The sequence below is a fragment of the Diadema antillarum genome, unplaced genomic scaffold (assembly GCF_040938485.1).
Source record: "Diadema antillarum isolate AM-2024a unplaced genomic scaffold, OU_Dant_1.0 seq00001609_RagTag, whole genome shotgun sequence".
Lineage (NCBI taxonomy): Eukaryota > Metazoa > Echinodermata > Echinoidea > Diadematoida > Diadematidae > Diadema > Diadema antillarum.
Genome location: NW_027272322.1, coordinates 85679 through 97694, shown reverse-complemented (window position 1 = coordinate 97694; position 12016 = coordinate 85679).

Here is a 12016-nt window from a genome sequence, read left to right as displayed (position 1 = left end):
GCTGTAGCTGGGATTATTGGAAAGCGTACTTGGGATCTTTCTGGGAATGAAAATACAATGTTTTCATTAGGGATTTCCTCTTTGACGTCGATAACTAATCAGCCTTGTCTTTATGTCATTATAATTATGTTTCGATACAGAAAAGAAAATATACGCGAACATTCCTCGTTTTACAGTAATCTGGGTGATCATACCTGAATGCGTGAGAGTTTCGCATGTGTGCTTGTGCAAATAAACACATAAAATGCACGACAAATTCGGTTTGGAAAATAGACTTAGTGTCTCTTTCAAAACCGCACCATTCCGGATTTTGGGGGGAAACAGACAAAAATTTATATCACGGTAGTTTTTTTTAGTCTCGGCAAACTGATACATGTAGATAGATTCTGATACTTGATAGGCTTTAGCCAGAAATACTATTACAAATTCTGCAGATCCTCCTGTGGTCTCGGGCAATTAAACATGTCTAGATTTTGAATGAAATTTCAGAAGACATCTGGCGGCAAAATAAAATTTCAGAAGACTTCTGGCGGCAAAATTGTGTATAGGCCTACTAGTAACCAATCCATAAGCCTATAACGTAACACAGCCTCCAATCTGGCGGCGTGCATGAACACGAAAGGAGATGGGACTGTTCTGAGGGTTACAGCTCGTTATTCCGAAGGTTCTTTAGTCCGAAGGTTCGTTATTCCGAAGATTCGTTATTCCGAAGGTTCGTTAATCCGAAAATGTGATAAGGTTTGTTATTCCGAAGGTTCATTAATCCGAAAATGAAATAAGGTTCGTTATTCCGAAGGTTCGTTAATCCGAAAATGAAACAAAGCTCGTTATTCCGAAGGTTCGTTACGGACCCTATTTCATTGTCGGATCAACGAACCTTGGGAATAACGAACCCTATTTCATTTTCGGATTAACGAACTTTCGGGATAACGAACCTTTTTTTCATTTTCGGATTAACGAACCTTCGGAATGACGAACCTTCAGAATAACGCCACAAAATGTTCGGATTAACGAACCCTTTTTCATTTTCTGATAAACGAACGTCTAGGTATAGGAAAATTGCGTGTTTCGGATTAACGAACCTTCGGAATAACAAGCCTTCGGAATAACGAACCATCGGAATAACGAGCCTTCGGAATCACGAACCTTCGGAAAAACGAGCCTTCGGAATAACGAACCCTCGGAATAACGAACAGCACCCGTTCTGAGAGTAACTCGTATAGCAAAATGCGAACAAAAAATACTTATGATATTGTCCCATTTGTGAATGCCCCATCACATGTTGCTATAGTCCTCTTATTAATATCCTTAAATTCATGGGCTTGGTTGTTGTCCCATAAGAACTGTAGCCTCGACAAGATTGCGAAAGGTTGCAGCAGCGAATTATGTCGCATCGGCATTCTTCCCGCTTCAGACGTGCGAATCTTCGTTTCAAGGGACATTGTTACTACGAATCTCCGAGTATCGCCTGCAGATTTAACAGGGAAGGGCGCAAAATGCTGATGGTAAAGGGACAGTGCGAATATGGATGACACCAGTTGGGACCTGTTGCATAATTTTTTTTACCCTAGAAACACTCTGGTGGGAACCAAAAACTCAGGTTGGTAAGAATCAACCATTGACTGTAACACAGGGGAAAAAAGAAACTCTGTTAAAAAGTAACCAGACATTGCCAGAGTCTTCTCAAGTAAAAAATTTTATACAACAGGCCCCAGGAATGATAGACTCATCGATTGGAACAATGAGCATGTGATTTTCAAAGAGTCATTTAGACACGCGAACGATACGAGGGAAAACTGCAAAGTTATATAAATTCCGACTTTTGTTTTGTTTTTTCCCTAAAATGGGTTGTTATGGTAGCCGCCATGTCTGGTTACCCCTCCTCCACCTCCTTCTGTGCTAGAAAGAGTCAGGTGCATCCGATTCCGTCATCCCCTTATTGAACCGCTTGTTCGGAATCCAATGTTCCTGTTGTTGAGTCTATCTAAGCAGTATACGTAGAGCTTGTATAGATATTATGTATATTGCATTGATAAAGTTTACAAAATGCTAAAAACGGAGAGATTTAATATGGAGCGGATTATCATTTTCATAATCCCTGTAAAGCTGTAATCGAATGGGTATAAGTTCCTCTTAGATTTCCGTGTGGAAAATGCGGACAAAGAATCTACGATCTTCGGCTTTGTCTTTGTCCGTAGGCCCTGGGGAATATTGACGTTCACCGTTTCAGCATCGGAGGAAGAGCTGATGGTCAGCTGCGGGATGGGATCCTTGCCTTCCTTCTTCGACTTCTTGTATTTCATTGGCATGAAGCTGGTTCAAACCTGGCATTCACTAGGACAGGGACAAGACGCAATTCTAGTAAATCCGCATTCAATCGGCAACCAACCTCGCTGCGCATTTTCTTGATAGATTCCGTTCACTGCCTTTCTAAACACTTCGTAACGTTTCCGCTCCTTCGGAAGAGGTCAAGATTTCCGCTTTCAGCTTTTGATCGAGACCAAAGTTTGGACGCGAAAATGAACTTCCTGACATCTTTTGCAACTTGTCTGCATTGTCGTGAGGACACTGTTATGACAGGATATTCGCCTCTCTGTCACACTTCCTTCTTCTTAAAGCCTGCGCAATACAATCAGCTTCACAAATGCAAGCTATGTTCATCCGGAATATTTCAGGAAAGCGCGAACCCAACAGGGATCTATACAGAAGGGAATGCGCGAAGCCACTGCGCACATTACGGGAAAGACATGGATTATTCTACAGCTTGCAACGTGTAGGGATTAACCTCAAAGTCCTGGGTGCTGTTCGTTATTCCGAAGGTTCGTTATTCCGCAGGTTCGTTACCCCGAAGGTTTATTAATCCGAAACGCACAAATTCCCTATACTTATAGAGGTTCGTTTCTCCTAAAATGAAAAAGGGTGCGTTAATTCGAACATAATGTGGAGTTATTCCGAAGGTTCGTTATTCCAAAGGTTCGTTAATCCGAAAATGAAATTCGGAATAACGAACTTTCGGAATAACGAACCTTCGGAATAACGAACTGTAACCAAAATCCCATTAGGCAACCGACCATCTCTTCCTCTGATGATGAACCGTGAATGTCAATATTCCCAAGAACCCAAAGATGAAGACACTACTGAAGATCGTAGAGCCCTTGTCGACAGTTTCCACAATTAGGAAGCGGAGGCACACCACTTGATCCATAAATAACATAATGATGATGATGATGATGATAATGCTAATAATAATAATGATTATCATTATCATTCACGATTTATATACTGCATATATAATAAATGTATGTTGAAAAATACATCTACATAATTAGTCACTAATGAGACACAACCACCAGACGCAGAGCAAGGGGGTTCCAGGCTGTGACGGATGCCTCGATGTCTGATTCGTCGTCCGGGGCTTGTAGCAGTGCCCGATTGGGAGGAGAATGAGGAGGAAGAGGAGGAGGAGGAGGAGGAGAAGGAGGAGGAGAGAGGAGGTGGAGGACAAGGAGGAGGAGGAGGAACCAACTAGACATTAAGGCATATGAGAAAAACAAACAAACAAACAAACAAACAAATAAAAAGTTGACACTGAATTCATAGATTCCTTTATTTCCTCATAATGTCTGCTTTAGATGTTTGTTGAAAAGTCATCTCGATTGTCCTTTTATAGTCCATGATTTGAATTTACCACTCTGGTGTGATTTTCGTATAAGTTTCGTCCGCGCTGTCTTCAACATTTTCGCAGCATCTGGCGCCCTTTCTGATTGATTTCGACACTCACATGACTGGTATAAGCCTGCAGTCACAAAATGATAGAGATTCGTGTAGAAATGTCCAAGAAAACATGATTCGAACATTTTTTTCCAAGTCTGATGGGTAAAGAATGCCGAAATATATAGTGCTTACGCAACTTACCTCCAATATTTTGTCAGAGCTTTCCAGGACACTACTGGAATCTACTTTTATATACTGAACATGCATGTTTCCATGTTACTTTATTAACAGAGGACATTGGAGGAAAATGTGAATGTTATGCTCAGTCCAGGGGAAGGTGCATTCATGTCTTTTGTCAGTCATAGATTATTATAGGTCTTCGCGCCCAATTAATTTCATATGTTTTGCATTCGATTTAATGATGCGATCATTCAAGAGTTCGAGTAATTTGGAATGATCACTGAGATCAACATTCAAAAAGGTAACTAGTTCATTCAGTTTAATTCCATCGACATGAGTTTATGAGTTTCTCAAATAAACATGTACAAAGGGCGTTCAAATTGAAAGTGAACGTGCAACGCATTCATTATCGCATCACCACCTACGTGAACAGCGTTAAAGGGGAAATTCAGTCCAAATACAAGTTATAATCTGATAAAAAAGAGTAAAATCTTACCAGAAATTGGATGGAAAATAAGGTATAGCTATGACATTATGAACATTATGAAGTTTTGCTAACTTCGGCATAACCATAATTCTTGTACAGTGGATATGAATATGCAAATGAGTGAGATAACTATGTCATATAACCTCACAATATATTCAATTGATCCTATACAACAAAATGACGAAAATTCAATGTTTCTGTCATTGCAGTCTGAAAAATTACATTATTCCTAATTGAATAACCTCAGAATAGGGATCAGTTGGATATACCAGAATTTGAGCCTCGGGCATATAACATTGCGTTTTTATGAAAAACTAAAAATTTCAAAATTGTATGTGCAAATTGTATAGCAAGTTGTGAGGGTATGACATGCTCACTTTGCCAATTGCATAATTATATTCATATTGACTTTGGTAAGAACTGTTTCCTGAAAAATTAGGTAAACTTCAGAATATCATTTCTACCTTATTTTTCATCCGATTTCGATCAAACTTTTACAGTTGAACCTATACGATTTTACTTTTTTTATCAGATTAATCTATTTTTGGACCGGATTTCCCTTATAAGGACTTCAGGATTTAAAAATACATAGCGAACGTATATGAAGTGTGGGCAGTGTTTTTCGCTGTTGCTTAATTCTTTGTAGAAACTCATTTGTTTGAATATTGGAATTAATGTACCTTGAAACTGGACAATTGCCTTATATTAGCTATAGGCTGTATACATTTTTATTCATACACGACTTTAGCCGCTGCTGGAGTCGAGAGTATAGTTTATGTCAAATAGGGACATAATTATTGGGTGAAGCATTCGACAATCAGCAAGAATATAAAGAGCTAAAGCTGAGCAGATTGTGACAACTTAGAATAATATTGACATGGGGAAGTAGGAATGGAATCAAGCGTGTAAATAAGGATGGTGACATAAATATGATAAATTCTGAAATATGGCCATTCCCTAGATGTTGCATCCTGTTTGGGGTGAATTGAAAGTGGAAGAAAGGTCGACAGGAAAGAAACACATTCGATAAAAATAATGCCAACTGATTAAATAAAACTTTGAAATGAAAATGAAATTATACTATCCGATATATCACAGTTAAAAATAAGGACCAGTAGAAACACGTTTATGTTGAATGGATTCGATCGTTCAAAGTGCGTAGTTGTTTTCCTATAATTGAAATTGATAATTGGGACGAAATTGAACGTCTATCCAGCCTGCGAGAAATTGAATGCCAACTTTGAGTCGTTAAATTGAATGAATTTCTCTCTAAATTGAGTAGACACTAAAAGGAATGATGTGAAACGAAATTGAATGCTCGAAGAATTAAAATGAACCGTGAGAGTCGATTATGATAGAGCAATGACCAAAATCGCTTGAACTTGAACGCCTTTCCATTAATTCGAATACAAATCTGATAAAATTGGGCTTTAAAACCCATAGAAACCCAATACTTTACCTGTGATTGACATGTTTGTGTGGAAGTTTTTGATTTTTTTCTTCTTGTGGGCGTATCCAGTAATCTTAAAAAAACCAAACAAACAAACAAACAAACAAACACCCAAACAAACGATGATTTTAAATGGGTCTATATGGCACAAGATGCGATATCCTTTCATCCACATAAGTGATAACCAGGGTGTTGTGTATCAATGCAAGTCAACATGCATAAATTTGCCTTACATTCTAGTTCTTTGATATTGCCGCAGATACGTCCGCAGTGCTTTCCGTAAAATTCCAAGATAATCATCGGAAGTGATGCCGATCTAAAAGCATTTCCAGTTCCCTCGATGACTCTGTTAACGGGGTTTGAATAAGTTGTGTGTGTGCGTGTGCGTGCTTGTGTGAGAGCGTTTTTAAAAGTCCTTAACCGCGGAAGCATACATCGCACAGTACTGCAGTATACAGTATAATAGGTGACAAGACCGTTCTTCTGCGACAGTTGCTCCGGTCTTCATCTTCTACAGGGACTTTAGGGTTATGGTTATGGTTTAGTTTGATATGAGGATTAGGATTAGAGTTAGGATTATATGTTTGTGCATGGGAAGAATGTATAGTAACTATATTTGGCTCCCATTTCATGGGAGCGATTTATTGTCGCAGGAAGAATGTCATGGAACCACATAATGTCTTAATTATAATTGACATGAATGGGGAAGTTACTCCAAATGTCGTATGACTTCATTAACGCAGAAATTAACATGAAGGAGCACATCAGTGAAGTTTGAGGAAAATCAAGCAAGTATGGAAGATCTGTTCTTGCTTTTTTCTTAAGGACACGTCATTTAGCTTAAAACATCATTTTGGCTTACCTCAATTTTATGTAGATTTATCAAATGTAGATATAGGCCTACACCTTATAGTGAAGTTTGAGGAAAATCGCTATAGGAAGGAAATAATTTACATGACGTCACAATATGACAATACAAAAAATATAAACAGAATTTCACAAAATGTTGATTCTTTTGACGAACAGTGCACATTCGTCTGACTTTTTAAGGACATAATGTGTGTTTATAAGGCCAATATTATAGGTTTTCCCGGCCAATTTCGCACTTTTGTCAGTCCAATTCCTCATTGCAGCTTTCAGTTTAGCCAATATAGCGTAGATGATATGTTCGGTATTTCAATTTTATGATCTCTTCAGTCAAATTCATTTTTGGAGCACTCGAATTATCTTTAACCTCATTCTAGTTAACACTTTTTTTCAATTAAAAATTTCAATTAAAATTCGTAAGACAAGCACTATTTCGTTATTCGTTCATTCAGTTTAGAATGATATATATAGTCACGTGATCACGTATATGCTGGGCTCGTTCAATCGAATTCATTTTGGGCATCCGATTTAAAATCATCTGCAGTCACGTCATGTGTAAGCTTTGGTTTTTTCTTTAGTTTCTAAACTCTCTGTCTTCTTGAGATATACGTCTGTATCTAACTTGCGCTGTCATGACTGTACGAAGATTAAGTTAATCTGTATAGTACTGGTACATGTAGGCCTATAATGACATGTATAATAAAAGAAAGGGAGCGTTACAGAACAACAAACTCGAGTTATCAGGTTATATAGGATCGAAAATATGTTATTTAACACTTTTTTCAATTAAAAATTTCAATTAAAATTCGTAAGACAAGCACTATTTCGTTATTCGTTCATTCAGTTTAGAATGATATATATAGTCACGTGATCACGTATATGCTGGGCTCGTTCAATCGAATTCATTTTGGGCATCCGATTTAAAATCATCTGCAGTCACACATGTGTAAGCTTTGGTTTTTTTCTTTAGTTTCTAAACTCTCTGTCTTCTTGAGATATACGTCTGTATCTAACTTGCGCTGTCATGACTGTAAGAAGATTAAGTTAATCTGTATAGTACTGGTACATGTAGGCCTATAATGACATGTATAATAAAAGAAAGGGAGCGTTACAGAACAACAAACTCGAGTTATCAGGTTATATAGGATCGAAAATATGTTATTTTTTTCTGCTTAACAGTAGCCTATGTAGATGAAAAAAAAATCACATAGAAATACACGTGTAATGTTCTCACCTTTTCAAAAAAGAAATAACGTAACGTAAATTTGAATGAAATTGTTCGGAATTTGACTGCCCATTCGCGAAACTGAATGACTCTAAAACCCTTTTCGGCGAGTGATGGCGAATTTGAATGAACGTAGAGTACCGGCCAATTTGAATGCCTTTTTTACGTATTCCAAAGCCCCACGTGCAAATTTCATTGATCGAAATGTTTAATTGAAGGCATTCAAGTTGCAATTTTCAAAGACAGACTGTGCGATAACGAGAGTTATTGCTAAATTTAATGAACCTTTTATCAATGGACTGACAAAAGAGGAAAAACCTATATCACTCCTCCCTTCTGAAAGAAGATATTAACTGCTCTTCCGTTATGTCAAAAAGAGAAACATTGTGTTAACAATAGCAAAAGAAAATGGTGATACTCTTGTTGTGTGAATCGCATTATCCAACTGTCAAATATGATCCGGAATGGACAAGCTGAAAAAGAGTAAACACTCTGCCTATCATATAGGAACATTGGGAACATTCGAACATTAACGATAACATTTAACGGCACCACTTATATTATTGTAGTCATCACCAGAACTATAACTTGTGCCAATTATACATCGACACAGAGGGAAAAGTCAGTATTGAAACCAGCCACTAGTGCAACATGTTTTGTCATTTTATTTTTGTAACGATGTTTTATAGAGTAAAACGCGATTCAACATGTCAAGCTACACAACTTTGTGGTGCGCATGCGGCGATGTATACATCATCTCAGTGGTATCCAACGGTCGATATAGATACAAAGTATAACCTAAAATGAACACGCGATGGCACATGTTATAGTGATGATCATGTAGCCAGCGATGGTGATATTTCAAGAAGTTATTGTAGTAGGCATAATCATCACAATATCGAAAATAGTATGATTATTGTCGATGACACTAATCCTAATACTGGTAATACCAATGATTATTGAAATGAGGAGTGTTATTGCGGATATATAGAAAGTTGTGAAGACGACCACTGAAGAATCGTAATGATTGTGATGATATTGACAACAATAACCATATCCGTATAGTATATGTGATATTTTCAATTTCTTCAATGCTAAATTTCTGAAGTTCCCCATGATAGCATGTGACTGACAGGTTGATTTCAGAAGATAATTCTCGCTTCCATCATTCGGTAGAAAGGAAGTCGCTTATCTTACAATGGAAATGAAAGAATCGTAAAACTATTTGCGCTGATGGTACAATTCGGTTACATAATTAGGAATGGTATCGAGAAGCTTAATTAGGGGGAGCCCCTGATTAGAAAAGGGGGATAAACGGGACAGAAAATACTGCGGCATCGGAAGTCCAGATATACAGCATGAGTTACTGCATGGATGCAAAAGAACTTACTTTTCTACATCGTCTCGGGCATATAACATCGTCTCGCGCGTTTTTATGAAAAACTAAAAATTTCAAAATTGTATGTACAAATTGTATAGCAAGTTGTGAGGGTATGACATGCTCGCTTTGCCAATTGCATAATTATATTCATATTGTCTCTTCAAGAACTGTTTCCTGAAAAATTAGAGTCTTCCTTATTTTTCATCCGATTTCGATCAAACTTTTACAGTTGAACTCATACGATTTTACTTTTTTTATCAGAGTAATTCATATTTGGAACGGATCTCCCTTATAAGGAATTCAGGATTTGAAAATACATAGCGAACGTATATAAAATATGGGCAGTGTTTTTCACTGTTGCTTAATTCTTTGTAGAAACTCATTTGTTTGAATATTGGAATTAATGTACCTTGAAACTGGACAATTGCCTTATATTAGCTATAGGCTGTACATTTTTATTCATACACGACTTTAGCCGCTGCTGGAGTCGAGAGTATAGTTTATGTCAAATAGGGACATAATTATTGGGTGAAGCATTCGACAATCAGCAAGAATATAAAGAGCTAAAGCTGAGCAGATTGTGACAACTTAGAATAATATTGACATGGGGAAGTAGGAATGGAATCAAGCGTGTAAATAAGGATGGTGACATAAATATGATAAATTCTGAAATATGGCCATTCCCTAGATGTTGCATCCTGTTTGGGGTGAACTGAAAGTGGAAGAAAGGTCGACAGGAAAGAAACACATTCGATGAAAATAATGCCAACTGATTAAATGAAACTTTGAGATGAAAATGAAATCATACTATCAGATAAATACAGTGAAAAGATGAAACAGAAAAAAAAAATACAAAAACAAATGAGTAGAAACACGTTTATGTTGACTGAATTCGAACGTTCAAAGTGCGAAGTTGTGTTCCTATAATGAAATTGAAATTGATATTTGGGACGAAATTGAACGTCTATCCAGCCTGCGAGAAGTTGAATGCCAACTTTGAGTCGTTAAATTAAATCAATTTCTCCCTAAATTGAGTAGACTCTAAAAGGAATGATGTGAAACGAAATTGAATGCTCGAAGAATTAAAATGAACCGCGAGAATCGATTATAATAGAGCAATGACCAAAATTGCTTGAATTTGAACCCCTTTTCATTAATTCGAATACAAATCTTGATGAAATTGGGCGTTAAGACTCATAGAAGTCCAATACAGCAGCACTTTACCAGTGATTGACAAATACTGACAGAATGTTTGTATGGAAGTTTTTGATTTTTGTTTCTTCTTGTGGGCGTAATCAGTAATCTTTAAAAAAAAAAACCCCACACACACACACACACACACACACGCACCAAACAAACAAACGATGATTTCAAATAGGCCTATATGGCACAAGAAGCGATATCCTTCCATCCACATTTAGTGATAATCAGGGTGTTGTGTATCAATGCAAGTCAACATGCACTTGTCTTGCATTATAGTCCTTTAATGTCGCCTCAGATACTTCCGCAGCAGACCGTAAAATTCCAAGATAATCATCGGAAGTGATGCCAATCTAAAAGCATTTCCGGTTCCCTCGATGATCCTGTTAACGGGGTTTAAACAAGCTGTGTGTGTGTGTGTGTGTGTGTGTGTGTGTGTGTGTGTGAGCGTTTTTAGAAGTCCTGCAGTACAATTATACAAAGGTGACACGACCTTTGCTCCTGCGACATCACTTTCTCCGGACTTATGCTTAGACAAGTTTTAGGGTTAGGGTTATGGGTTGAGTTTGATGTGAGGATTAGGATTAGGGCTATTATAGGGTTATGTTTGCGCATGGGAAGAATTCGTCGCGTGCAGATATTTCATGGGAGCGATTTATTGTCGCAGGAGCAGTGCTCTGAAACCATATGGTCCTTATTCCAGCTACACAACTTCGTGGTGCGCATGCAGCGACGTTTCATCATCTCAGTGGTATATATCCAACGGTCGATGTAACTGTAACCTGAAATGAGCACGCGATGGCACATGGTAGTTATGATCATGTTTAGCCGGCGAGGATGCTACTTCAACTTAATCATTGTAGTAGGCTTATTTATCACAATAATCGAAAATAGTGAGGAAATAAAGATGACACTAACAATGGTAATAACAATGAATTTTCAATTCAATTCAATTCAAAGTTTATTTCATTTTTCGACAAAACATATAATTACACTTCTTTTACAACAGAGAATAAGGTAAAAAGGACAATATGCAATGAAAAGAGTGTACAATAATTGAGGACCTTATAGTAATTATACATTGTAGAAAAAAAGAAACAGAAGTGGTCGAAATGAAGTACATGTATAACCTTGCTTAAAGTGCGAAAAATGGAGAGACCCACTAAAAAGACAGAGCTTGTAGAATGTGGGCCCCTCTGGAAAAAAAAAAACATCAATGGGAAGATTAATTGGAGCATCATAAATACAAATTATTGAAATGAGATGGAAAATGGAGTGTTATTGCGGATAGAAAGTTGTGAAGACGACCACTGAGGAATAGTAATATTGTCATTGTGATGATATTGACAACAATAACCATATCCATATTAATGTGATATTTGCAATTTCTTCAATTGCTGAATTTCTTAAAGGAACTGTACAGTACTGGTTGAGGTGGGGATTCATGTTTTGAACATTCTAAAGTGAGATAATGAGAAACCTCTTATGAAATAATCATGAAAGAGCATGTAA